The sequence below is a fragment of the Stegodyphus dumicola genome, chromosome 5 (assembly GCF_044657685.1).
Source record: "Stegodyphus dumicola isolate Sdum_Otavi_A_Nest chromosome 5, ASM4465768v1".
In the NCBI taxonomy this organism is placed as follows: Eukaryota; Metazoa; Arthropoda; class Arachnida; order Araneae; family Eresidae; genus Stegodyphus; species Stegodyphus dumicola.
The window spans coordinates 19,982,226-20,009,589 of NC_140772.1; the positions used below are offsets into that span (position 1 = coordinate 19,982,226).

At 35.4% G+C, this 27,364-nt stretch overlaps 1 protein-coding gene across 2 annotated transcripts in view; it reads left to right on the top strand.

Annotated features, from left to right (window-relative positions):
• The first annotated feature begins 277 nt into the window (after nt 1-277).
• The window catches only part of LOC118196090 (sodium/potassium/calcium exchanger Nckx30C-like), a 326,882-nt gene continuing 299,795 nt past the window's right edge, over nt 278-27,364 (top strand). For both annotated transcript variants that reach the window (XM_035367485.2, XM_035367488.2), the window contains exon 1: nt 278-409. The gene's annotated coding sequence lies outside the window, so the exon portion shown is untranslated. The remainder of the gene's footprint in view (nt 410-27,364) is intronic.

The following is a 27,364-nucleotide window of genomic DNA, read 5'->3' on the forward strand; positions in this document are numbered from 1 at the left end:
AAGAATGTGGCTATGTGTGTTCTTTTTTGTTGTTTAGCATTGACACAGCAAGAGCAATCCGATAGATTAATGGACTGAATTCAGGGGGGGGGGAGGAAGGGAAAAAATTCTCATTCGGCCGGTTTCATGACAAATTAAACTCAGCAAAATAGCCTCTTAAAATTTTCACGGCCTGCTTGCTGCCTCCAGAAAGCTACGAGAACTCAACTATTAGGAGAAGCGCATGCGCCGAACCGCCACCTCGCAGCGATTGGCGGAAGTCGGTTTGTCTCGCCCCCGCATCAAGGCTTCATCTGTGCTCCATCCAGTATCGAATGGATCCTCGTATCTTGATGGTTGTCTGTAGATGCGGTTGTCGACTCCTCGGAGGAAACGTTCCATGACGGAGGACTACTGATCTGGTTTCGAGGTGAGTGGAGATTCCTGTTATCTTCTTTGTAAATTCCATCATTTCGTCATCCCTCCCTCATTTAAATCGACTGCATTCTGTTATGACCTCCCAGCAGATCAAACCACAAGCTGTTGCATTAGACGCATTCTTTACTCAAGTGGATTGTTGTGGATCGTTCATTTTTGCCAGTTGGACTTTTTAATGTTCAAAAAGTAATCGAACATGACGGTGTTAGAATTATATTACAGAGCACAGCAGATATATGATAGATGAGGGGATTATTGAACCGTTCCCCACCCGTGACCTTCACGTGAAGTGTCTATGACTCTTGTTTACGTTCAGAGTAGAAGGGTCATCACTGATTAGAAAGGTACGACCATGGGCTTGTGATCATCGTAACCACTGAAGAGTAGAATGGAAACCACTTTGTTCAAGAAAAATTCTTAGCATTAGCCACCGACGGCTATCACGGTCAGGGTCGTCCTAAACTGAGAAGAGGGCTTAACTCTCTAGGTACGCTCTCTTCTCTTCATTCGTATAATAATGTGAAATTCTTACCATCTCGAAGATACTAGTTCACTAAAAGAATTTATAGAATTTCTTATCTTCTAAAAACAGAATTTGTTGCTTGAGAGAAATATTTGTTTTCAGTCTCCTTTCACGAACGAGCCAGTAAAATAAATGCTCACTTTCTGTCTCGAAAAAACGAAAGTCTTTTATTTATTCAAGACTGCAAACATTTCCACGTGGCTCTCATTTATAGAGAAATACTATCATAGCAGTTTATGTTTTTATATTATTAGTTTTAAATATAGGAATTTACGCTCTATCTTGAATTTTCCGCGATTAATTTTTAAACTATTAAACTCTTGTTGTTTAGCTTAAAAGAATTTCAAGTTACTGAATGCGAAGATCAGATTGCAACGTTTCTCTAATTTTTGTAACTGATTTAAGTTTTGTACATTTTTAAACTTTCAGATTGTAATTTTTTTAAAGTGTTTTTATTTTTCCAACGTTAAGCTGTCTGAAGTTTCCAAGAACCGTCCTTTCTCTGCACAGGCTTGACAGTGTCAATGAAGCACTAAAAGATAAAATTAGAAGTTTTAAAAAGGTCCTCCACCAGGAAGCCATTGAATGCCTTATCGTATCTGCTACATATCTAAAAAATGCAATTATTCGGAATTCTTCCTTTTTATAACATGTGACTGAAAACAGTAGCTTGCAATCTCATGGTTTCAGGAACAATTTAGTAATTTAGTAATCCTACGAACAATCGTGTCTTACTCTTAGTAGGTTTTAAAATTCCACTTTGGGAAAAAAATGTAATTTTTATGCTATTATTTTCATTTGAAATATTTTAGAAAATTTTCTAGCAGTTTATTTATTTGCAAAACTAAGCTGTTCGTTATTTTGTCGACGTAATAAAGCACTTAGTACTTTGTTTTCAATAAACAGATAGATAACATTCTTTAAAATATTTACTTACGGCAGGAAAAAAGGAAGGGTAAATATTATGTTGTGTATAAACAATAACATTTAATTAACTTCGATGTGGGCTTGTGCTGTCGCAATTTTTCCCAGCAACCTCATGCTTTCGTGCAACTGTTCATTTTGCGAATATTTTTCCTATGAAAATATACGAATAAAAATTAAATTTTTTACTTGATTTACATTTTAACACTTCTGCTTCGTTTGCTCCGATAGATATATTTGCATTCATATCTATAAATAATCCTAGCTGTTTCCTGAGTAAAATGCTTTTTCCTAAAGTTCTTTTAACCCGAATTACTCCACATAATGACACCAATTACTGGAGTTCTTCGTGTTTTCTTTTTTTAAAACCTACTTTTTAAAACATTCTCGCTTTCTTCCTTAAGGGAACTCAAACACCTTAAACCCCTTATGAGCTTCGAATTATGTGACTGTTGCAAGAATTGAGATATTTTATTTATTTTAAAAGTAATTACCTCCAACGTTTTACAGCTGACTACGTAATATAGCTGTTTTGGAAACTAGTAACCAGAAAGTTCGTGTTGCCACAAATATATTTGTAATTTAATCAACTTTGTGACAAAAGTTTTCGCCATCTTTCTCCCTCGCGCGTATAATATTTTAAAAATGGCTAATGGTACATACTTGAAATTTGATGGAATTCTTTATACGGGCACTATTTTCCAACTAAACCAAAAATCTGATGAATATTTTAATATTAAAAAATTTTATGTACGAAAAGATTACAGATTTTTTTTAATAAAATACATTTTATAAACTCAACTCCAAATAAAATAAAAATTTAACATGAAATTCTCAGTTCTTTTGGTTTATAGTAGTTTATGTTATAAAAGCTATATATAAACTATGGAAATAAATAATGCAACAGATAAATTTAAACTGTGCGCGCAAGGTGGAAACATGACGAAAATTTTTGTCACAAAGCGGATTAAATTATAAAAATATTTGTGGCAACAAAAACGTTCTGATTACGATTTCAGAAAGCAGCTATATTATGTAGTCAGCCATAAAAAGAATTGCTTTTAAAATAAATAAGTTATCCCAATTCTTTGCAACAGTCACATAATTCGAAGCTCATAAGGAGTTTAAGGTGTATGAGCCCCCTTAAAACTGCTCGTTAGTTATTAAAGAAATTACTCGAATTCTTTCTCTCACTTAAAAATTTAATTAAGAAGTTATTTTTGTTTTCACTAAACGAATTTTTTATCTCAGCAAAACAAAAGTCGTTGCCATTTTACTGAGAGGAAATATTGGTTGCAATATTAGTTGCACTTTTTTTCACTGCATTGCTTGGGCAATGCAGTGAAAATAAGTACACAATTCCGTCTTGAATTCCGAATGCGGTGAAAATAAGTACACAATTCCGTCTTGAATTCCGTCTATTCTTTGTTGAACAAATGCAAAAAAATCTCCTTATCCGTAATGTGATTGTTCATGTTCCGAATTTGGTTTGGAATAATAGCATAGAAAATAATTTTTTCCCGACACTTTGGCTTTTCTAGATTGGCCACCTCATTTCAAGTACAAGATATTAAGTTCTGCACATTGCATTTATAAGGATACATTCTTTAAATAATGCACCTATCGTAACTACTTAGTTTAAAACTATTTCAGGTGCTTAACTGAACCAAAAGTCCAAAAGATTAGAGTGAAAAGTTTCAGTTTTTATGATGTTTTGAAATTTGAATATTTAAAAAAAATTTTTTTAATGGCTTAAACACTTTGAAGTTCTCATAGCACAACTTAATACTTTGAAATTCTAGATTATAACTTAAAGATTTAAGATTCCAGTTTCATTTTCGATTCTCTTAATTAGTGCTTATATTCGATTGTATATTCCTAAAAACTGTTTAGAATGGAAATTCGATTATTCGCATATCTATAAAAATTTTCGACATGTCGAAATGAAGGCGCTTCCCGACGAAATATACAGTTAAAAATATTTCAGATAAATTTTTTTTTGACCATTCGAATTAATTCGATTGTATTAATCGAAGTATTAGATGTTTTGTTCTGTAGTTTTTCACATAAATACAAAAGCATTTTGCAATTTTTTTGCAACCGTAACTTGAACACGAGCCAGTTTCTTCTTAGAAAGTACTTGAGAAAGGTACTTAGGTCTGTGGTTCGAGTCCCGGCGAAGGCGTTGCTCGTTTTTCAACTCTCCTGCTTCGAAATAACTTAATATCTCTACAGTGGCGCCCGAACTAAAAGGGGAAAATGATGATTCTTCACCACCAGGATTCGGCGATTGGGTCCTTAAAATCCAACCGCCCTTTAAAAGGGGTATATAAGGTATTTCTCCCACCTTCTTAAGATGCCTTCGTGGTGTAGTGGTCAGTACGCTCGATTCGTATTCGAGAGGTTCGTGGTTCGAGTCCCAGCTAAGTCGTTGCTCATTTTTCATCTTTCTTGGTTCGAAACAACCTAATGCCGCTACAATTTAATAATACATTTTCAGCTTCAGCGTGAACAAAATTATTCGAGGCCAAGGTAACGTTTCAATTCTTGTACGTGTCGCAAATCTCTAGAGAAAGAAGTAAGATGATAGATTATAAGATGGTGTTTTTATTAACTTTTAAAATGCTTCGCTTCTAGTATAGCTCGTTATCTCTACATATAATAAAAGGAAAGAGTATGTCTGTGTGTGTGTCTTTCGTTCGCGCTGCGCGTAAGCTAATAGACCCACGGCTACAAAACTTGGTACGTTGGTGCATCTAGACAAGAGCCAGTGCACCTCGAAGCGATTTTTTCGAAATTAGAATTAGGATTTTTTTATTTTATGTTTTGTGACGAAATCGCGTCATTTTGAGACATAATGGGCTATAGGAAAGCGAGATTTTACTCTACACACTCCATTTTCACATCGTCATGAAACGTAGGCACTTAGCTATTTTACGAACTTAAAATAAATTTCGTGTTTCAATAAATCGATTCAATACGAATTTATTTAACAAAGGGAGTTTAACACCTATTCAACGAGATTTTTCTAAAAAAGTTTATTTAAAAAAATGTACAGTTTATTTTTCTTTGATTTTTGGACACGTTAAACTTTCATCCTTGCGACTGCTTTTATAAAAAGAATTTTGGAAAAAAGGTAATATTTTGTATTTTAAAAAAAATTTTAAATGAAGCTTCCGAATGCACTTTTCACATCTCACATGTTTAAAAATGTGATTTTTTCAACAAATTTCCTGTCTTATTGTTGATAGATTTTTGATGAAATCGCATCATTTTAAATAGTTTCATTCTTTTAGAAATATGGGTTTGGCAACAATTTTACATCGTATTTCTTATGTCCCTGTTTTTAAGAGATTGGCATATTTCATTGTCATTTATATATATATATATATATATATATATAATACATTTTTATTGATTTTTTTGATAAAGTTGTTCTGTAGAGTAAAATTTTGTGCGGAATGTTATGTTTTTTGAGTGGTTTTCATGTTATTTTTTGCTTATTTCACTGTTTGTAAGATATTGAAAAGTTTTGCATGATTTTTTTCCTTCAACGGAAAGTTGGTTAATTTTTTTATTAGGATAATTAATATTTGTATTAAGGGATATAGCTTATTTCATGGTAATTTTTTTCTCTTGAAAATATAAGATAAAATATCATTAATTATACTTTGCTTTTCAGATTTTTTTTTGTATTCTTTTATGTTATTTATTGCTCATTTCACTGTTTTTAGGATATTGAAAAATTTTGAGTGATTTTTTTAATAAACAAAGTTCTTAACTCTCCTTTATACCATTTGAGTTCTTACGATTTTGCAAAGAGAAGTTGGTTAATTTATTTATTAGGATAATTGATATTTGTATTGAGGGATATTGCTTATTTTATTGTAATTTTGTTATACGTAATATTTTTTAATGAAGTTTTTCTGCAGAGTAAAATTCTACGCAGTTTTTATTTTTTTTTGGTGTATTTAATTATGGCAAAGCACACTAGGGCTATCTGCCTAAGGGGAGGGATGCCTTCGTGGAGGACCTTGTAAGGGAAACTGGCTCGTATACACGTTACACATGGGGAAAACCACGAAAACACCTATGCAGCCAGCCCGTTCGCGGGATTCGAACCTCGGACCGAACTACCAGTGTTCAGCGACTTTACCGCTCGGCCGCTGGTGGGCTACGCAGTTTTTAAATTTAACGTTTGGTGTTCCCTTCAGCCACTTTTTCCGGTACATTTAAAAGCCAGACGGAGGCTGGCAGCGAAGCTGCTAGTAAGTAATACACGGATTCAATCTGCAAAAATTGAAATGTCTTGTGATTTGTCGAATAACACAATTACTCGTGGAAGATAAAATTATTTTATCTAAGGTAGATGCGACACATTTCTTTTTAATCTCTAAGTTTGTTGATTAAATTTGAAAGTCTTTGCTGAGTCTTTGAATTTATCATTGCTGAGGAGCAATATGTTTCTTTTAAATCTTCGAGTTTTCTGATTAAATTTGAAGCGTAAATATCTTATCTAATGTTAAAATATAAAGTATTTCTCCCGCCTTCTTAGCATGCCTTCGTCGTAGTGTAGTGGTCTGCACGCTGGGAGCGTATTTCGGAGGTCTGTGGTTCAATTCCGGCCAGGGCGTTGCTCATTTTTCATCACTTCTGCTATAAAAAAGTACCTAATGTCTGTGGGCCGAACTAATGTGGCGCCCGAACTAAAAGGGTGGTGGATGATGATTCTCCACACCCAGAATTTGGCGACTGGGTCCTCTAAAAACCCCAGTCACTCTTTAAAGGGGGGGAGTATATAAGGCATTTCTCCAACCTTCTTAGCATGCCTTCGTAGTGTAGTGATCTGCATGCTAAGTGCGTATTCCAGAAGTCCGTGGTTCGATTCCCGGTGAGGGCGTTGCTCATTTTTCATCACTTCTGCTTTCAAAATATACCTAATGTCCCTACAAAGCAACAATATATTATTTATTTATCTTAATCATCAGTTTCGTTTCTTGTCTCAGCATATTCTTTAAAAAATGGCATCTGCCGTATCACGCTATCGTGTGCTTCCGCTTAGGCGAACGAATACATTTCTCTGATTAAGCTATGATGGGAATAATTTTAATCCGTTTTCAAACCGTGTCAAAAATTGCGAAATATAAAAGAAGTTCAGAGAATATTAAAAATACCATGAGTGTTGAAATCTCTCCGAATCGATTGATTTGTTTCTTGCAGAAATGTACCTACAGTATGTATACGTTACCGTGAAAGACCGAAATTGGAGAATGTCGACTTCCACCGGAGAATATCAACATTCACCAAATACGTAGGTGAAAGATTGAATATTTCATTACATTCTTGTACATTCGGACCCTCACCGGTGTATGTCGAAAATCACAGATATCAAAAACGTAAAAACAACCTTGTATTTAGCGTAGGTATAATGAAACACTCAATCGATTTCGAGGGCAGCTAAAGGTCCCTCCTCATCAGGAGAAAGAAATACATAGAAAGAAGAAAATAGGAGAAGGAGTCGCAGAAACACGTGGTCCTTATCAGCACTGCACGTGGTTATAACTGGATTTTTAATCAGAGTTGCACTGGCCGCCTACTTTTACTGATAAGGACCACGTGTTTCTGTGACTCCTTCTCCTATTTTCTTCTTTCTATGTATTTCTTTCTCCTGATGAGGAGGGACCTTTAGCTGCCCTCGAAATCGATTGAGTGTTTCATTATACCTACGCTAAATACAAGGTTGTTTTTTACGTTTTTGATTGTCACATTAGCGTGTTTCTCTTCTAGTCTAATCACAGATATGCTCTTGTGTAAGTCGAAAACAGAGGAGTTATATGTACACGCTGTCATTGCAAAAGGTAATGTTCCACAAATAAATACAGTTGTAATAGCAAGAGCCTCTTGTGCAATTCAAAGTGTCATAATAATTTAAGTTATTGCAATAAATAAGATTTGAATCATATAATTTAATGAGTTTTTAACTTCTATTAGTTTTCTTTCTCATTTTGAATTATTTATTTATATTTTTTTTAAGTCTCAAGTGCGTTTTTTCGCGACTGAATTACAGAGAAGAAACTATAATATTCTTATATGTTCAACATTCACCATTAGTACATGGTGAATGTCAACATTCATCGGTGTAAGTCAGAAATAAGAGTAATTGGAAAATATTTCGGACACACACCAAGCGACTATGTGAATGTTGACATTCACCGGTGAAAGTCGACATTCTCCAGATTTCGGTGTTTCACCGTAACATATGTACACTTTTTTTGTTCAGTCTTGGTCTTCTTAGACTTCTACTACAAACGGAAGACTTGACTGTCCATATCCCTTCTCGACCTTTCAAAGTCTGGGTTTCAAGGAGTTGCTTAAAGTGAACTCTTATCTTCATGAATATAGTGCTGAAATGCTGCATGTAACTGTCTTTGAAAAGATCAGGCATCTGTTTTCATAATTAAGACATCTGTTTTCATAATTAATCTGTTTTCATCTTAGCGTATCGAGGTGTTATTGTTTGGACGTCGACTTTTCCAACTTCCAAATAAATACATTTTTGAATTAATAAATGTCTTACTTTTCACTTCTTCAGAAGATCTCTGGTAGCTGTAGTAGACGTACAGGATGAATCTGAACAAGTGGGCAGAACTTTAGGGGGGGGACAGAAGGCAGCTATACGAGCAATATTCGTCATAGAATGTATGATCGCAACGATCTTTTATTAACAAACTCTAGGATCTGAAAGCGAACAGAGGTGGTAACAACTTTCGAAAGCATATTTTCTACTCCAGCTTTCGAAACTGTTGCCACTCGGTAAAATGAGGGCGAAAATTATCGATTTTCCGAGTTTTTAATTAATATCTCTGATTTTAGCTATTTTTTTTTTTTTTTTCTGAAAAAAAGTGGACGTCGACAATTTTCGTAGAAAGTTTGGCAACGATAGCTATAGTAGTGACTGAGTTATTAGAGGAAAAATACACAAACGTTTTCTTTATATAGTATATATATTACCAGATTTGCATCAGAGTTATTTGATGAAAACTTGTTTTTCTCAATACTATGATTTACTTGCTTTCGGGGGTGGGAGCGCGACTTTTAAAGCGTAACCAACTCGTGCCGCGGAGTGTGGCGAATTGGTCACGCGAGCGCACGTGCGTTACTTTTGCGGGACCAAGGACACGAATTTCGTCACCGAGATTAGTAACTAAGGGACGTTCGAGATATTGGTTACAAAATAGTCCACTGCCTTGGGTATCGTACTTGATATAGCAGCCCAGATGTCACTGACATTGTTATCGTGGTTTTTAGTATATATTTTATTACTATACTATAGTAACTGTATTATAACTATATATGCAATAAAATATATACTAACTAGTACTATATTTTATTATTGGTACATATTTATTAAATGTCCCGTCAAATTCTAATGAGTTCTAAAATTGCTTTTTTGATCAGCATCAGTTATGATCAGAAATCACCGTTTTGACAAATGGTGAATGCCTTCTGTTCACGAGAAAAAGTTCTTACTAAGTAAGAACAATATCCAGTGCAAGGAAAAAAAAACTTAATTGGAAACATGAACATCCTATATGCATGTGTTTACATATAAAGATGTTTAAAATGCCCCCCCCCCCCGTCACCTCTGCGTCGAAGCCGCTGTATTGAACGTATTGGTCCGGTTTTATGGTCACCACAATCGCTAGATCTGGACACTTTTTTAGATTACTTTCACATAATTCGAAACCATCTTATACGAAAACATCGAAGTGGTCAGCACGCTCGACGCGTATTCGAGAGGTCCGTGGTTCGAGTCCTTGCAAGGGCATTGCTTTCGTATAAGATGGTTTCGAATTATGTGAAAAATAATTCGAAAACATCGAAGGAATTGGTCTATCGAAACCTCTATCGAGTCTCTATCGGTCTATCGAGTCTCGTCGAGGGCATTGATAATTTTTCACGTCTTCTGCTTTCAAAATACCTAATGTCCCTACAGAGGCGCCCGAAGTATAAAAAGTGGTGGATGATGATTCTCCACCACCAGGATTTGGCGACTGTGTCCCCTAATCCCCAGTCACTCTTTAAAAGGCGGGTATATAAGGTATTCTTCCGCATTCTTAGCATGACTTCGTGGTGTAGTGGTCAGCACGCTCGACGCGTATTCGAGAGGTCCGTGGTTCGACTCCTTGCAAGGGCATTGCTTTCGTATAAGATGGTTTCGAATTATGTGAAAAATAATTCGAAAACATTGAAGGAATTGGTCTATCGAAACCTAGTTACTACAGATAGTTGCTCATTTTCATGTTGCGTATACTGTGGTGGACACAATGTTGCTGCAACGTGGGTTGTCAGCTATTCAACGGAGTGTGGATGTATGGCTCAATATACGCAGTGGGCAGTTTGAACGTTTTTGTAATATTTTTCGTTTTTGTTTAAAAGAATATTTACTTTTTTTTTTTTAAGTTAAAAAAAATTTTAATGGCAAATACATTTCTGAGATGTTGCACTGTAATGCGAATTTTTTTTATTGCATTCGCTTAGTGCAATTTAGCCTAGCTTTTATATGTTAATTAATGGTGTTAAGCGAAATTTTACTATGAATTAAAATAATAATAATAAAAACCTTTTTCTTGCCAAATAATAAATGTATGTTTTTGCGACTTATTTTATTTGTCTGAGAGTAACATCAGAACAATACCACGAAATTTCTCGTGGCAAGGAGCGAAAGCTTTGAGCACCATACATAGTACGACTTTTCTCAGTTCCACCCCGAATTTTCATGGAGACCACCCCGCGGAGACAGGTCCCAGAGTCTCCCACCTCTCTTCCTTTGCCAGCAACCTCTCGAGAAGAATTTCGGCTCGCCGCATATTTATAGTGTCCCCTAGCCGCACAGACACTATACATTTACAAACATCTATACCATCTACGGGATTCGAACCCGAGCTCGTCGGTACGTCAGTCAGTATTTCCCATTTACAATTAATCACTATTAGTCAGTATTGAATGAGTATTAATACCAATAAAAGTGTTGTATGAGTATCAATATCAGTAACGTATTGTATGAGTATTAATATCAGTTAAGTATTGTATGAGTATTAATACTAGTAAAGTATTGTATATGCATATTTGCTCATGCATATATCGCATGAGCAATAAAAACAGTCTTACAATCAGTAAAGTATTGTATCACTAATATATCAGCCTTGTATCAGTAGTGTATCAGTTATATTTCATCAGTAATGTACAAGTAATGTAACAGTAGAACATTGATCTATGATATTTTAATTCTCATTTTTCTTTTTTCTTTTTTTTTTTTGGTGGGGGGGATCTCTGTAACGTATAATTTCGTGGATTTATTTACCGACTTGTGCAAAATCATTCCCATTTCAACAGTATTAATATTCAGTTTTATATCAATGTATCAGTAATGTAGCAGTATTAATCAGTGTTAATATCAGTACCAGTATTATATCAGCCTTTAATCAGTTCTGCATCTGTCATATTTGCATCAGTAATATACCAGTAATGTGTCTTTATTAATCTGTAACTCTGTAACATGTTATATTGTATGTCTTGTCGTGCACGTTGATTACCTTTCAGGTGGCATTATGTATCTTTGAAGGGGTGCTATAGATAGTACAATAGTACGTACAAGAAATGTAACAGTAGAACATTCATTTGTGATATTTTAATTCGCAATATTTTGAGTCTCTGTAACGTATTATTTCGTGGATTTATTTACCGACTAATGCAAAATCATTCCCATTTAATCAGTAATAATATTCAGTGTTATATCAATGCATCAGTACTGTAGCAGTATTAATCAGTGTTAATATTAGTATTATATCAGCCTTTTATCAGTTCAGCATCTGTCATGTTTGTATCAGTAATGTACCAGTAATGTATCTTGAATATTAATCTGTAACTCTGTAACATATTATATTGTATGTCTTGTCGTGCACGTTGAATACCTTTCAGGTGGTATTATGTATTTTGAAGGGGTGCTATAGATAGTGGTGGACGTGGTGCTATACTAATTAACCGTTTGATGAAGGGATAGTGCCCACGTCCTCCGTTCTCTCTCTCTCGGTACGTCAGTCAGGGTAGCTAACCACTATCCTAGTTCGCGGCAATAATAAAATTATATATTTACTGTTTAACAGAATTAAAACTCAAAAAGTGCATTTCAATGTTGGTAGCTCAGACAAATATTTCTTTTTAGATGTGTAACATGCTGTAAACAAATCTTGCATCAAAATGCATGATCGTTTGAAAAAGATTTTGACTTAAATTTATGTTCAGAAGAACCCATTTAATATATACTTATAATAACCTTCCATTTTATTTGTAGATGTTGACAATAATGTTCGTTGAAAAGCGAAAAAATTGTTATCATAACCATAAGCGCCAATGGAAATTAAACTACGAAAAGACATATGCGTGGAATTAACAAAAGTGACAACAGTTAAAGTCATAGTGTATGGAACTTGCTAGTTTTTTATAACATAACGTAATTTAATAACACATAATCTGGAATATATAAGCATTAGATGATAAATAAAACAGAACAACCCTCCCAACAACTGAAAGATCAATGATTCGGACTACAGCAAAGGAGCATTTTTTCATGGTTACCGCTTTGAAAATTCTGGCTAGTGGTTATAAAATTCTCACATTCAGCTAGCAAGTGGAAGATCTGTGGCTCCTTAAGAGTGAGGGTAAAGTTGAGTTTTCACGTTTACCGCATCGATAAGCCTGATATATCTTTATTACACAAGAAGCGGAATTAGACATATTATGGAATGTTAGATTTGTATTTTATTAATGAAGCTTTAATATAAAATAATGTTTTTTTTAACTTTATTATTATTATTTGTTTCGAATGGCTGGCACTAGGCGATGGCTGTTAATGCAGAAAGTGGTTATAAGGTGAGTGAGTGAGTGAGTGAGTGCACCGATATGATGGCTTTCGACCAAAGGGAATTATATACCATCACGTGAACCAAAGGGAATTATATACCATCACGGAGGGGAAGACTCCAGAGTAACAAGGTTGAATATTATATACTAATAACAGTTTTTACATATTGATAACCGCATGGCACTAAGCGTTATTCTGGTTATCTGCTTTAAGTTCTGAACATTTGAAACATTATAATATTATCCACGGTTGTTTCTGCTTAGGCAGTGTCTTGAGATTTTCTCTATTTTATCAAGGGCTATTCTGTTTTTGATCCTCCCGCCTTGTTATTATGCCTTCGTGGTGCAGTGGTCAGCATGCTCGACGCTTATTCGAGAGGTCCGCGGTTCGAGTCTCGTCAAGGGCATTGATCATTTTGCACGTCTTCTGCTTACAAAATACCTAATGTCCCTACAGTGGCGCTCGAAGTAAAAAAAGTGGTGGATGATGATTCTCCACCACCAGGATTTGGCGACTGGGGATTAGGGGACCCCTAATCCCCGACTGGGTCCCCTAATTCCCAGTCGCTCTTTAAAAGGGGGAGTATATAAGGTATTCTTCCGCATTCTTAGCATGACTTCGTGGTGTAGTGGTCAGCACGCTTGACGCGTATTCGAGAGGTCCGTGGTTCCAATCCCTGCGAGGGCGTTGCTCATTTTTCTCGTCTTTTACTTCCAAAATACCTAATGTCTTTACACGGTGATCGCTTTATTATGGAGGCACATAATAGGCTGCCTCCTATGAAGGGACAGACAGTTTACATCCATGTCTTCTCCGGGATTCAAACCCGGGCCTTTCGGTATGGCAGTCAAAAGTCACTAACTACTTTCCCGCCTGGGTGGCTGTATAAAATAACACTGGTTCCCTAATATTGTTAGTCCACCAGCGGCCGAGTGGTAAAGTCGCTGAACACTCGTAGTTCGTCCGAGGTTCGAATCCCGCGAACGGGCTGGCTACATGGGCGTTTTCGTGGTTTTCCCCATGTGTAACGTGTATACGAGCCAGTTTCCCTTAGAAAGTCCTCCACGAAGGCATCCCTCCCTTAAAGCAGATAGCCCTCGAGTGCTTTGCCGTAATCTAATAAAACCAAACCAAAAACCTAATATTGTTAAGAAGTATAGATAAAATGGTAAAATTTTTAAATTATTTACTTTTGTCAACAGCAACCAACTTTCATAGCATAGAGATCAAATGAAGTATTTTATGAATCGCTGAATAATAACAATGGTTTGTAATATGTTTTACAGATAGCGAAGGCAGGAAAAAAACTAAAAGGAAACAAAGCGCTAAAAAAAGAAGAAAGTATTAAAAAGTAAACTAAAATTGCCAGATATAAAGCACAAAATTTCAGCTAGATTGAATACTCAAATTTTTCATTACTGCATTCTGCTGTCATGTCTTGCGTAGGAGAAGAAACTCCAAATCGTGTCCAGACGTAGAATGTCTACGTTTACTGGAAAATGATGAAAGCAGTTATTTGCAATGATCGCTCTTACTTTTTCGTGGTTCTCATCGAAGTCCTTGAAAAATATCGGACTTAGTGACGTCATGCACGTAAAGTGTCGTGTTTGTGGTGCGTTAGAGAACTGTCACGAGGAGGGTGAAAGATTCTTCTTATTATCAAACGTCTTCGACATCGATCTGTAAACGAAGACGGACTTCTGCAGATGATTAATGGCTTTGAAGATATTTTGCGTATCGTGGATTGGCTCTGGGGAAAATCCTATCACGAAATTTTGTAAGTAGTACTTAAATACGGTATGAGGAACCTGTAAATCTTTCCTTTTGCTTAAGTTTCGCCGTGCGAAAATTTGTGACATTAAGAATAATTATTTCAATCTCTTGACTTGTGCTCTATTCGATCGTCTATTTTCATAAACTATAAAAGTAATAGAAATTGATAGTAACAAAAGTAACAGAGTCAACTCCCGAATGACATCGGTAATAACAGAGGACGAAGCCCATGGCTGACTCAAAATCACGGCAATTAGAAGGCAGTTAGATAAAACAGAAACAAAAAATAAACAGAAATAGCCTATTATAATTAAGAGATAAGTGCTATTAACACTTTATATGTATTTTCAAGCAGTTTAGTCTGAATAATAAGCACAATTAGTTAATTAAATCAGCATTTAGAACAGAAAAATCACATTTTCAGTAACTAAAGTATAACTACCGTTAAACAAGAAGAAATGAGGTTATAAATGGCTTTAAAATGTATCATTTACAAAACAACTTTAGACATACCGCTGAACCATGTCTCTGAACCGTTCATAAACTCTCAGGAAAAAAAAACAATTAAATCTTTTTTTTTAATCATATAATGCTTATACACTGAAGTGACAAAAACCATGGGATACCTCCTAATATTTTGTCGGTCCTCCTTTTGCCCGGCGAAGTGCAGCAACTCGACGTGGCATGGACTCAACAAGTAGTTAGAAGTCCCCTGCAGGAATATTGAGCCATGCTGCATCTATAGACGTCCATAATTGTGAAAGTGTTGACGGTGCGGGGTTTTGGGCACGAACTGACCTCTCGATGATGTCCCATAAATGTTCGATGGGATTCATATCGGGCGATCTAGGTGGCCAGATCATTCGATGGAATTGTCCAGAATGTTCTTCTAACCAATCGCGAACATTTGTGGACAGGTGACATGGCGCATTGTCATCCATAAAAATCCCGTCTTTGTTTGACTACGTGAAGTCCATGAATGGCTGTAAGTGATCTCCAAGTAGCTGAAGGTATCCATTTCCAGTCAATGATCGGTTCAGTTGCACGAGAGGACCGAGTGCATGCCATGTAAAAACAGTCCAGACCATTATGGAACCACCACCAGCTTGAAAACCTTGTTGACAACTTGGGTCCATGGCTTCGTGGGGTCTACGCCACACTCGAACCCTACCATCAGCTCTTACCAACTGAAATCGTGACTCATCTGACCAAGCCACGGATTTCCATTCGTTTAGGGACCAACCGATATGCTCCCGAGCCCACGAGAGTCGCTGCAGGCGATGTCGTGCTGTCAGTAAAGGCACTCGAGTCGGTCTTCTGCTGGCATAGCCCAAGGAAGACAAATTTCGCCGCACTGTCCTATCGGACACGTCCCTCGTACGTCCCACATTTATTTCTGCGGTTATTTGACGCAGTGTTGCTTGTCTGTGAACATTGACAACTTTACGCAGACGTCGCTGGTCTCTGTCGTTAAGTGCAGGTGGTCGGCCACTGCGCTGTCCATGGTGGGATGTTATGCCTGAAATTAGATACTCTCGGCCCACTCTTGACACTGTGGATCTCGGAATGTTGAATTCCCTAACGATATCCGAAATGGAATGGCCCATGCGTCTAGCTCCAACTACCATTCCGCGTTCAAAGTCTGTTAATTCTCGTCGTGCGGCCATAATCACGTCAAAGCCTCTTCACATGAATAACTTGAACACAAATGAAAGCCCTGCCAAAGCACTTCGCATTTATACATTTTTTACGCGATACTACTGCCATCTGTATATTTGCATATTGCTATCCCATGACTTCTGTCACTTCAGTGCATATTCCAGATTGCGTACAATTAAATTACGTAATGTTGTAAAAAATATAATCCCAAACGCTACGAATTTATCAGTTGTAATTGCTGTTATTTCACGCATTTATTATTTTTGTAGTTTCCTTAGAAAGTATTGAATGGCACTCACGGTTATGATAACAATTTTTCCATCAGTCCGCAATAAAACGTTTTACTTCCTTGTGCCACGTAAAGGAAGTATCGTGATTTTGAAAAATTTCCGGTATCATATATCAACGATAACATCCATTTTGACCTCTCTAGAATTCAATTAAAGGACTTTTTGCGTGACATACGTACGGACAGAATAAAGGACTATTTTTTCTAAAACGTTCTAAAATAGATTTAAAATGGATTCAGTGGGACTTTTTAGTGACATCTTTTTAGCGCATAACTCAAAAATGATTAGCCGTAAAACGTTGAAATTTTGTATATGGGAATAATATGTCCGAGTAACATCTAGTTGTGCACCTCACATTTTTGTTGCACCAAACGCGTACATACGTATACATACACCCATACCTTATACGGCTGTATGAGCTCTGTTTTTTTTTATTCTTATATGTCGGTAAACTGTGAAATTTTCGTTTTAAAAGCGATCGAATTATGTTTCTTTATGTTACTCTTACGGTTTTTATGCCTTTAGTTAATCTGCATGCAATAGTTGTAGATTTATTAACAATTTCAATTTTGTTGGCATTTGAAACTCAGAAGACACTAGCAGAATAATGAATTAATTCAGTTTGTGCATCAACTTCAATGCTTTTTTTCCGAGTGGGACCAAAAGTAAACTTCAAATTTTCTCCACGAAAAGAATTAGTGTTCCTGCTCGCTGGCCGAATTGCTTGTTTATGCGTAGAATATCTAATTTTAATTGTAAAAACTGTTTTTTTAACTCTGTTTATTGTTTCCTGTTTTTCTGTATTTTACAATTTTTGATGAAGATATTTTGAATTTTTATGTATTTTTGCCTTGCCGCGAATTGTGAGCTGAATTGATTGCATAAGAAATATATGTATAATGATATTCGAGGAAATAAATTTAAATTAAGTGCAGCAAAAATATACATAATCTAGTAAGCGTGCAAAGAAGACATGTGGTGTCCACATCAGAGTTTTTTAAACATGGTTCAATTAATCCGTCCCTGCTGTTATAACGTATTTCTCACGCCTTCTTAGCGTGCCTTCGTGGTGTAGTTGTCTGCAAGCTAGATTACACAAGATTATGCAAACTCTTCGACGCCACGATACTACAAAGAATAAACAACCACCTGGAAAATAACGACATTCTGATCCCAAGCCAGTTCGGGTTTAGGAAGGGACTTGGTGCAACCAACCAGCTCTATAGGGTTGTGGAGATGATTTCTGAAGGTCTAACAACCAACAAAGTCACTGGAGGACTGTTTATTGACATAGCTAAAGCTTTCGACAGAGTTTGGCTGGAGGCACTCGTTTACAAAATACATAATCTGGGATTCCCAGGTTACATCACAAACATCACCAAGTCCTACCTAACAGGTAGAAATTTTGTCGTTCACGTCTCTGGTACAAATTCCACCAAACATCCCATTAGGGCCGGAGTCCACTTCAACATCTACGTGAACGACATCCCTACAACACTGGCTATGTACGCAGATGACACAGCAATCCTCACACAAAGTGAATTTTGCTGGTTCAGCTATCCAACATCTACAAAATTACATACAGGCATTAGAGGCTTGGCTAGAGCAATGGAAAATTCAAGTAAACGTAAATAAGACGCAGGCGATACTCTTCACCAGGAAGAAAAAAATTTAAAAAAAAAACTGAAATGTTTCAGATTTTAAATTACGTCCAAAGGGGCGTTTTTTAACATTTTGTGTGTTACCTTTCTTTATTAAATATCATGTTCCTCGCACTTAAACCATAAGATCCAGTGCAACAGCAATATCGCAAAATAGTTTTAAAACGAGCATATCTTTAGAATTTCCGATACAGAGACTCACGCGCTGGAGATAAAAATGTTTTTTCTGCACAACGTTGCCATTGCTCGCTTTGAAATCCTTGAGTTTGTTAATCAAAAATTCGTCAAAGTTTTAAAAAATAGGAAATCGATCATAAAACAAATTTCAAATTTCAAATTTGGTCTTCCACATGCTCATATTCGTTGGAGGATTACGTCATTCAAAATTCGATGACTCTATGTACCGTTGTTTTATCACAATACGAGAAATATACATACATTTATGCAGATTTTTCATTATTTAATTTCTTCAAATATAATGCAGGACTCTAACATTTTGTGGCAACAGTTTGAAAAGTGAACCGACATTTATCCGTCCGACGCAAAATGCCAAAACAAAACTAATAGTCCTTCGGGATTCAAATCCCTTTGGACTAAAAAAAAAACCCACTGCTCTATGGAAACTTAATTCCCTGGGCCAAGCAAGTCCCTTACCTTGGGGTGATCCTCAGTAAAACTTTGTCATGAAACCTCTTCCCCTTAATTGCTCGAAACAATGTTTTATCAATAGATAACAAGCTACTCAATTTATAAATCCATTTTGCGTCCATTACTATGCTATACATGCCCTGTCTGGGCCTATTGATGTAATCGCTACAGAGGCAAACTGCAAATAGCACAAAATTCCACTCTGAGACAAATTGTTAATGCACCCTGGTATGTTCGAAACAACAGAATTCTTGAGGAACTGGGCGTACGCCCCCTCAAATCATTTTATTATAGAATTGCCAAAATACTTTACAATAGGCAACTTATGATAAACAACCCTGCTATCAAAATTCCTACTACCACTGTCCATTCTCAATGAATGGATTATGTAATTCTTTTTCTTTTTGTAAGCATAGCATAGTAATGCATTTCATTTATTCAGTATAATATTAGTAATTGTGTACCTTCATATCAAATTTATTAAATCTGTATTGCATATCTCATTTCATGTATTAATTGTTTATCTTACCAACATCCTCTCTGTCTTACTCCTCTGATCAAGGGCACTTGTAATACTTTTGCACTTCCTTACGTCTAACCTCTTGCCATTAACTACACCCAGCTCGGTATCTTTCTGCTCTTTACAGCTAAGAATAAGAAATTATAAGAAATTCATAATAATTAATATTATATATATATATCTATATATATATATACAGTAAGACCCCGCTTAACGCGGGGGATACGTTCCATCAAAGTAGAGCGTAATGCGAAACAGCGCTAAACGAGGCTATCTTTACATGTAAATATTGGGGTTAGGGGAAGATGGCTAGGAAATTGGTTAGGTATTAAATTTAAAAAGTATGTTTTTTTAATAAAAATAAAACCAAACATTTATTTCTTAAAGCCCAAATTAATACCACATTATTATTTTTTGCAAAAATAAAAACAAAATATAAATAACAAAACGAATATTCTTAAAAAAAAAACAAATAAAATTCTAAGTCAGTCATATTTAGTTAGCCTTCCGCGTTTTCCGTGTTCTGCCTTTTTGTGACAAAAGCATCTAATGTTGTTTGCCTTTTTCTTTTGCGTTGTTCTCTTAAAAGTTCTTCATAAACGGATAGAGCATCTCTAACACCACGCCTTAATTTTGAGCTCCTGTCAAAATTCGGATCATTTTCAATGAATTGATCCATTATTTCAGTTATGGTAGACAAACTCCTTTTTTACAAACGCCATCGAAAGTTCTTTTTGCTCTTCTTCTGAATCACTGCTGTCAACATTTTTGTTTTCTTCTTGTTCAGTTAATTCCTTGAGCTCATCATTAGAAAGACTAGCCGCTGCTTCTTGAATTATTTCTTCGACATCTTCCACATTTACCCCTTCAAAATATGTCTGTACAATACCGCACCAAACAAGAAATACAAGTACACTCTTTCGGATATGTATTTGAAACCTATCGCTGCATAATATTTCGGGGAATCCCCGTATGCTGCGAGCGATTTCGTGGAATCCCCGGGTTGAAATAAAAGAGCGCTAAACTGAAACAGCGCTAAACGAAACAGCGTTAAGCGGGGTCTTACTGTATATGGTTTTATATATATATATATATATAAAAGCAAAAAATAAAAAATAAATTAAAGAATTATATAAATGAATATAGTGAAGTTATGCTAACTCAAACAAACTTCTAACTTCTAGTATAAATTCAAAAAACAAAAAAACCCATCTAATTAATAAGGATAATTGTATTAATTAATCGAAATGTCTAAACGTTCTACAAGGGGTAGGGCCTTCGGCCTAGGTGCCCTGGTGTACCAAAGCACCGCTCCACTGAGTCTCCGACCAGGATTTGCCGACTGGGTCCCTTCATTCCCAGTCGCCCTTTAAAAGGAGGAGTATATAAGGTAGTTTCTCCCTATTTTAAGCATGCCTTCGTGGTGTATCTGAAAGCACACTCGGCGCGTATTCGAGAGATCCGATGTACGAAATCCAGCGACTTTTTTTATCTTTTGACATAAAAAAATCTGATGATCTACACTATATAAACCAGTGTTACATTATATCCCGAGCTACCCATGACTTTTTATCTGATTTTCATTCCTCTCTAAACTTTAGAAAACCAATACTTTTGAAAGATCAAGAAAGTAATGTTTAACCCAGTTTAGCTTAACCTGAGTTCTACTCTAACCGTCTAGACTTCCAAATGGATTTCGTCCTTCCTTGGATTATCAATACCAGAACACTAAGTAAATACAACAGACATAAAACTACTGCAGATTTATTTTGGATTCGGCTATGAGTTCTGAAATAAAACAACCCAACTTAATTTATCACTACTTTTCGCGGTAATGACAGACAACACGGAATGAGCTCATTTACAACTGAAGTTTCACTTCAGATTCTAGTATCTGGCCCGGCTATATTTGCACGGCTACCACTAAAAGAAATTTTTAAACAGAGGAAGATCACTAACTGGTAGAGATACTATTCACGCTGGACAACAGTAGAAGAGTTTAATTACAGACACTTTAAGATGATATATCTCTCTTTCTCTGTTTTAGATAGTTACTACTACTTAAAACTCTTTTCATTTACATATTCTGTTGGAGTAGATGAGGCATTAGGTGTGTAGGACAGATTTTAATATAATAAATAAAATATTAGTTAAAAAATAACCTGATTAATATAACAGTTAGCCTTTCTGTTTGCCGTATATTTTGGCCTGTGTTCGAATCCCTGAGAAGGTTTGGGTATTTGTAAGTGTACATTGAACATGAACATGAAGTGCCCTTAAAATATTAACCAACCAAAAGTGCTTTGGAAAGGCTTGGCACACACATTTCAAAAAGACCTTGGTAATGTAGTGAGCATTTTTCGTTACCATGAAATAGGATTCTTCATACCAAATATTTCCGTAAAATTCTTTAGCGATGTCAACAGCATTTAACCTCATAGCAACGGAATTCTGTTTTATAAATGAGTTCTTCACAGTCTTCGAGTTTGGGATATTTCAATTCTTCTTGTTGTTCAAGAAGTTCTTCAAGCGATGTCTTTAGAATGATTTAGAGATATACTCTTCCCATAGAAATGTCGAAGGATTCTGGAAGATTTTCCTCATTTATAGGTTCTTCAGATACGCTTTCGTAAGCTTCACAAAAGTTCATGTTTTGATAAACGAGGTTGGTGACAATATCACTGATATGGCTAAAGTTTACCATCAGTTCTTCCCAATGCGCGGTCTTACTGAGGCTAATCTCCTTTAGGAGAGAGTTGTTTCAAAGTGAAGTGGGAATCCTTATACGTTGACCACAAAGTTCTTGGATTGTGTGTAAGCAGAACTTGTTCTTACACTGTTATGTTGGTTGCGAGAACATTCAAACACCATGGCTCAAAATTCACTCCACATCCTGTCAGATAGTAAGCTTTATCATATTTGACATATTGTTGGATGTGCACAGTAACTTTTCTCTTGTAAATGGTGGATCCCACAAAGACCTTGCCATACGAATGAGCTCCTCTGGAAAAATATCTTCAATAAAATGTCTTTTGCGCTGAAAAAAAATAAATCAGGCAATATACCAATAACATACATAAAAATGGAGTCACATACAATATAAACTTAAACTTCTCAAATGCATACTTTTTCTCGAAATGGGTTGCTTCTTGTGCTTCAAGGGATATCTTCGGTTCGAATAAGGCTTCAGTGCTTAGCACTTTATTATTCAAAGGCATAGTTTCTTTCTCAAACAAATTTTCCATCTGGAAAAGTAAACTCAAATTAAGCACAGATTAGAACTAAAAAAATATTAAAAAAATTAAAATTGTAAAAACAGTATTTTTCAAAAAAAAAAAAAAAAGTTACTTACATATGTAGCGCTGTTGTTTCGTGGCTGATCCATGCTCAAGGCGGTGAAGAATCAAAAATCTTATGAAGAATGATAGACGGTTGTCTAAGCAAAAAAGGTGCGTAGACTGGGCTACAGCAACGAAAGAAATCCTGAATGTTTCTCGGGATAGCTTTATATCGTGTAGGAACTCTTTATTCCATCTGAATGGTGATCGGTTAAGAGGCGGTGAGGTCATTTTTCAGGGAATGTGATTGGCCTACAAAAAATGTATCCGTACACCTAAGCGGAGGCATACGAAACCGTGATACGGCAGACGCCATTTTGCAAGATAACATGATCAAATAAGAAACTGGTAATGTCATGCCAAGCACGTGGTTCATGAAATCGTTTCCACAAACTAAAAAAATAAGTTCGTTGTCACAACAAATAAAACTTGAAAAAAAAAAAAAAATAGGTCATTGCCACAAAAAATAAAAACTTTGAAAACATATTTTCGTTGCCACACGGTAAAAACGAAACTATACATGACGTCATTTCATTTACTTCTGGTTGTCATGTGATCCAAGATGGCGACGGCCACGCACCTTTTCTGTGACGTCACATCCGCCACGCGGTTACGGCCGCTTACTACTTACGGAGGATTGGGAGAATTTCTCTTAAAAAACTGCCGTTTTATCGATTACCTGATTCAATTAAGTTTGAGGACCATTGCTTGTTTTAAAATAGACAAATTAGGTATTATTTGTTTTCATGCTAACAAACTAGTCAGCAAACATTACTTCCTCAAATATCAATTTAAAAAAATGGTGCAATTTATTTGTATAGAACATTGATTCAAAAAAATGCTGTCATGTCATCACTTTCAAAATTGTTTTTCTCTTCAAATAAACTAATTTGTATCCCAAAGGGGCGTTAGGTCAGAAGGGCTGTTAATTTCGTTTTGGCAATTTTTGGCGTTTCAGTTTTCATATTGTTGCAACCAAATATTTTCTCCTTATATTATATTTAAAGAAATTAGATAATCAAGAATCTGCATAAATGTATGTATGTTTTTCGCATTGTGATAAAACAACGGTATCTAGAGTGTGTAGTACACGGTGTTTGAATAGCGTAAGTCTCCTCTCGAATATGGGCATCTGGAAGCCCAAATTTGGAATTTTGAATTTGTTTTATTTATTTCATATTTTGCTAAGCATTTAGGAGTTTTTGATTAAGAAACTCAACGATTTCAAAGCGAGCAATGGCAACACTATACGGGAAAAGAAAAAACGTTTTTATTTCTAGGGCACCAGACTGTGTATCAGAAACTCTAAAGATATGCTCTTTTTAAATTATTTTGTGATATTGCTATTGAATTGAATTTTATGATTTCGGTGCGAAGAACATGATATTTAATGAAAAGCGGTTTAGCGCTTGGCCTCTGATAGGCCAAATTTCCAAAGCATAATCTAGTCTACGGGTTTTGTTTTGCCAGAATGTGATTTTGCATGTTTATTGAAAACATTACATTTTCTTTAAAATATTGAAAGTATTAACTGAGTATTTACTAGCTTAAAGAGTTATATCATATTTTATTAAATCACGCTAATTGCTAATGGCGCACATCGGATTCGCGTTAAGCGAGGTTTATTTGCACTTCTTTTCCCACATTTCTTCAATGAATATCCTTGCAAGACTATACATGTGAAGAATTAGCGAACCACTTCTAAATGAAATGGTGGAAGAAAGTCGATTATTAAGGAGCTGAAGGGGAAAAAAAGGAATACACTCCCTTCTCAAACGTTTCATACTCAACCAGAGCACAATAATCTCCCACAATTCCCTGCGGAGGAATTTTCACTGCATTTCAGTAATATCACCCACGTTAGCAACTCCGGGGGAAAAAACTTTCTTGGTTTGATCATAAATACTAAAGTAGCTCTGCTTCTTTCAGCTCCCACCACATCCACCACCGCCACGTTCATTTCTCATAGGCTGTTTCATGCAAGCGCTTTTTTTTTTCTGTTTTGTTAATTTCAAAGAAGGGTTTCACTTCGTAATAATAGGAATTAACTGAATTATTTATTGAACTTCGGTTGTAGAAGGTTGAGATTTTGCATGGCTCTGCTGAGTTGAGTTGTTCAGTTCTTTGAGTTCTTTTCAATACTAAACTCGTTGCCAACAAATATTCTCAACTGAATGTACTTATTAAAATTATGTGAAATGTATTTCAAACAAAACATGAATTTTTAATTTGGAGTAACTACATATTTTATTAGAAGGATAAAAGAAAGAATGCAATTACTACGATGTGCGTTAAATCGGTCAGTTTGATGAAGCTGTTTGATTGAAATTGGAAGATAAATTCATGATTTTTGCGAAATAGCTATACTCTAAGATCTGGCTATATGGGAAGTCGATAAATTAAAGATTAAATATATTATAATTAATATAATATTAAACGACGTTTCGCATTTCAAATTGTTGCCACCAAATATGTATCTCCCTGTACTATATTTAAAGAAATTAAATAAGGAAGAATCTGCATAAATGTGTGTATGTGGATTGTGATAAAACAACGGTACCTAGAGCAATCCAATTTGAATAACGTTGGTTTCCACCCGAATATAGGCATCTAGAAGCCCAAATTGGGAATTTGTTTTATTATCTATTTCCTATTTTGGCAAGCATGTATGAGTTTTTTTATTAAGAAACTCAATGATTTCAAAGCGGGAAATGGCAACTCTGTACAAAAAAAAAAAAAAAAAAAAAAAAAAAAATCTGAAATTTTTCGGATTTTAAATTACGTCCAAAGGGGCGTTTTTTTAACGTTTTGAGTGTTACCTTTATTTATTAAATATCATGTTCTTTGCACTTAAACCATAAAATTCAGTTCAAGAGCAATATCGCAAAATAATGTTAAATTAAGCATATCTTTAGAATTTCCGATATACACAGTCTCGCGAGCTGGAGATAAAAGTATTTTTTTTCTATATAACGTTGCCATTTCTCGCTTTTAAAGCATTGAGTTTGTAAATCAAAAATTCGTTAAAGTTTTACAAAATATAAAATCTATAATAAAACAAATTCCAAATTTGGGATTTCAGATGCCCATATTCGCAGTAGGATTTCGTCATTCAAAATTCGATGGCTCTATGTACCATTGTTTTATCACAATGCGAGAAATAGACAATCATTTATGCAGATTTTTCATTATTTAATTTCTTCAAATATAATGCAGGACTCTAACATTTTGTGGCAACAGTTTGAAAAGTGAACCGACGTTTATGAGTCCGACGCAAAATGCCAAAACGAAAGCAATAGTCCTTCGGGACTGAAATCCCTTTGGACTAAAAAAAAAAAAGAACATTTTTATCTCTAGCGCGCGAGACTGCGCATCGGAAATTCTTAAGATATGCCCTTTTAAAATTATTTTGCGATGTTGATGTTGAATTGAATTTTAGGGTTAAGTGTGAAGAACATGATATTTAATAAGGTAACACACAAAACGTTAAAAAAGTACCTTTTGAGCGTAATCAGTTTTTCCCCCGCAGTGTACAATTTCACTTTCACTTGCAGAAGAATGCCTGACAATGCGCTTTCCGTTCTTCATTTTACGTTGCCTTGCACTGCGCGCGTTGACTCGCGTTTTGCGTGTCCTGACATACCATGGACTTTATAAGAGATAGACTAACCCAGTGGTCGGGGCGCGCGTCACCTACATGTCGGCAAGAAAGAGTAGGGACGATCTGGTTTACTTTAACACTGAAACCTTTGGCGTTTGTATCACATAACTCTTTTTAATTATTAAGGCATGTGCCTACCCTAAATTCGTCGTTTTGGTGAAAATTTTTTTATTTATTCATTTTATAGGCCATACATTTAGGTTTCCAAAAATGCTTTATTTTTGTTTTTACGATAACGAGAAGCAAAGTTATAGTATAAAAAATAAACCGGAAGTGAATTTTTGGATGCCGGAAGTTGGCATTTAAATGGTCGTAAAAATGTAAACAATAAATTTAAACGACTATTTTTTAATTATTAAACAATATAAAAGCTGTAAAAGCAACACATCTTTCACTGTGGGACACGTTTCTGATAAAATGCCTACATGGGAAGACTCAAAACAATAATGAGTGTTTTAATAACCTTTTCAGAGCTATTTTACCTAAAGAAACTTTTGTCCAACTGAAAACATTGCTTTTAGGTGCCCATATTGCTGTATTACTATTTAATTCAAGATATTCAGGACTTTTACCTATTTTCAGGTATATAGAAATTGAAATTAATCCCATTATGCTTGAAAGCTACATGGGAATAGACAAATGGCGAATTCAGAAATCTAAACGCCATTCTCTACAAGCAACAAAGTTATCCAGAAAAATGCTAAAAGAAAGTCAAAATTAGTTAAGAAGGAAGTAAAAGAAGGCCTAATATACAAATACGGCGAGTTTTAAAGGTCTAAAGTGGCTACAAAATTTTTTGTGCTGTATTAAAATCTTTAAATGCGTTTTCTGAGAAATTGTGTTTTTCGTTACTTTTGATTGCGATTACGTTAATTTCTCAAAATGTATTTAGAATATTGAAATGAAATTTTGCCAAAATGTTTTATTCATCTTTAGCTGTGTTCTGTAGCAAAATCGGACCTCTTTGTATTTATTTATTGATTTTATTGATAGAAATTTGAAGAAAGACCATTTTTTGTTTTAATT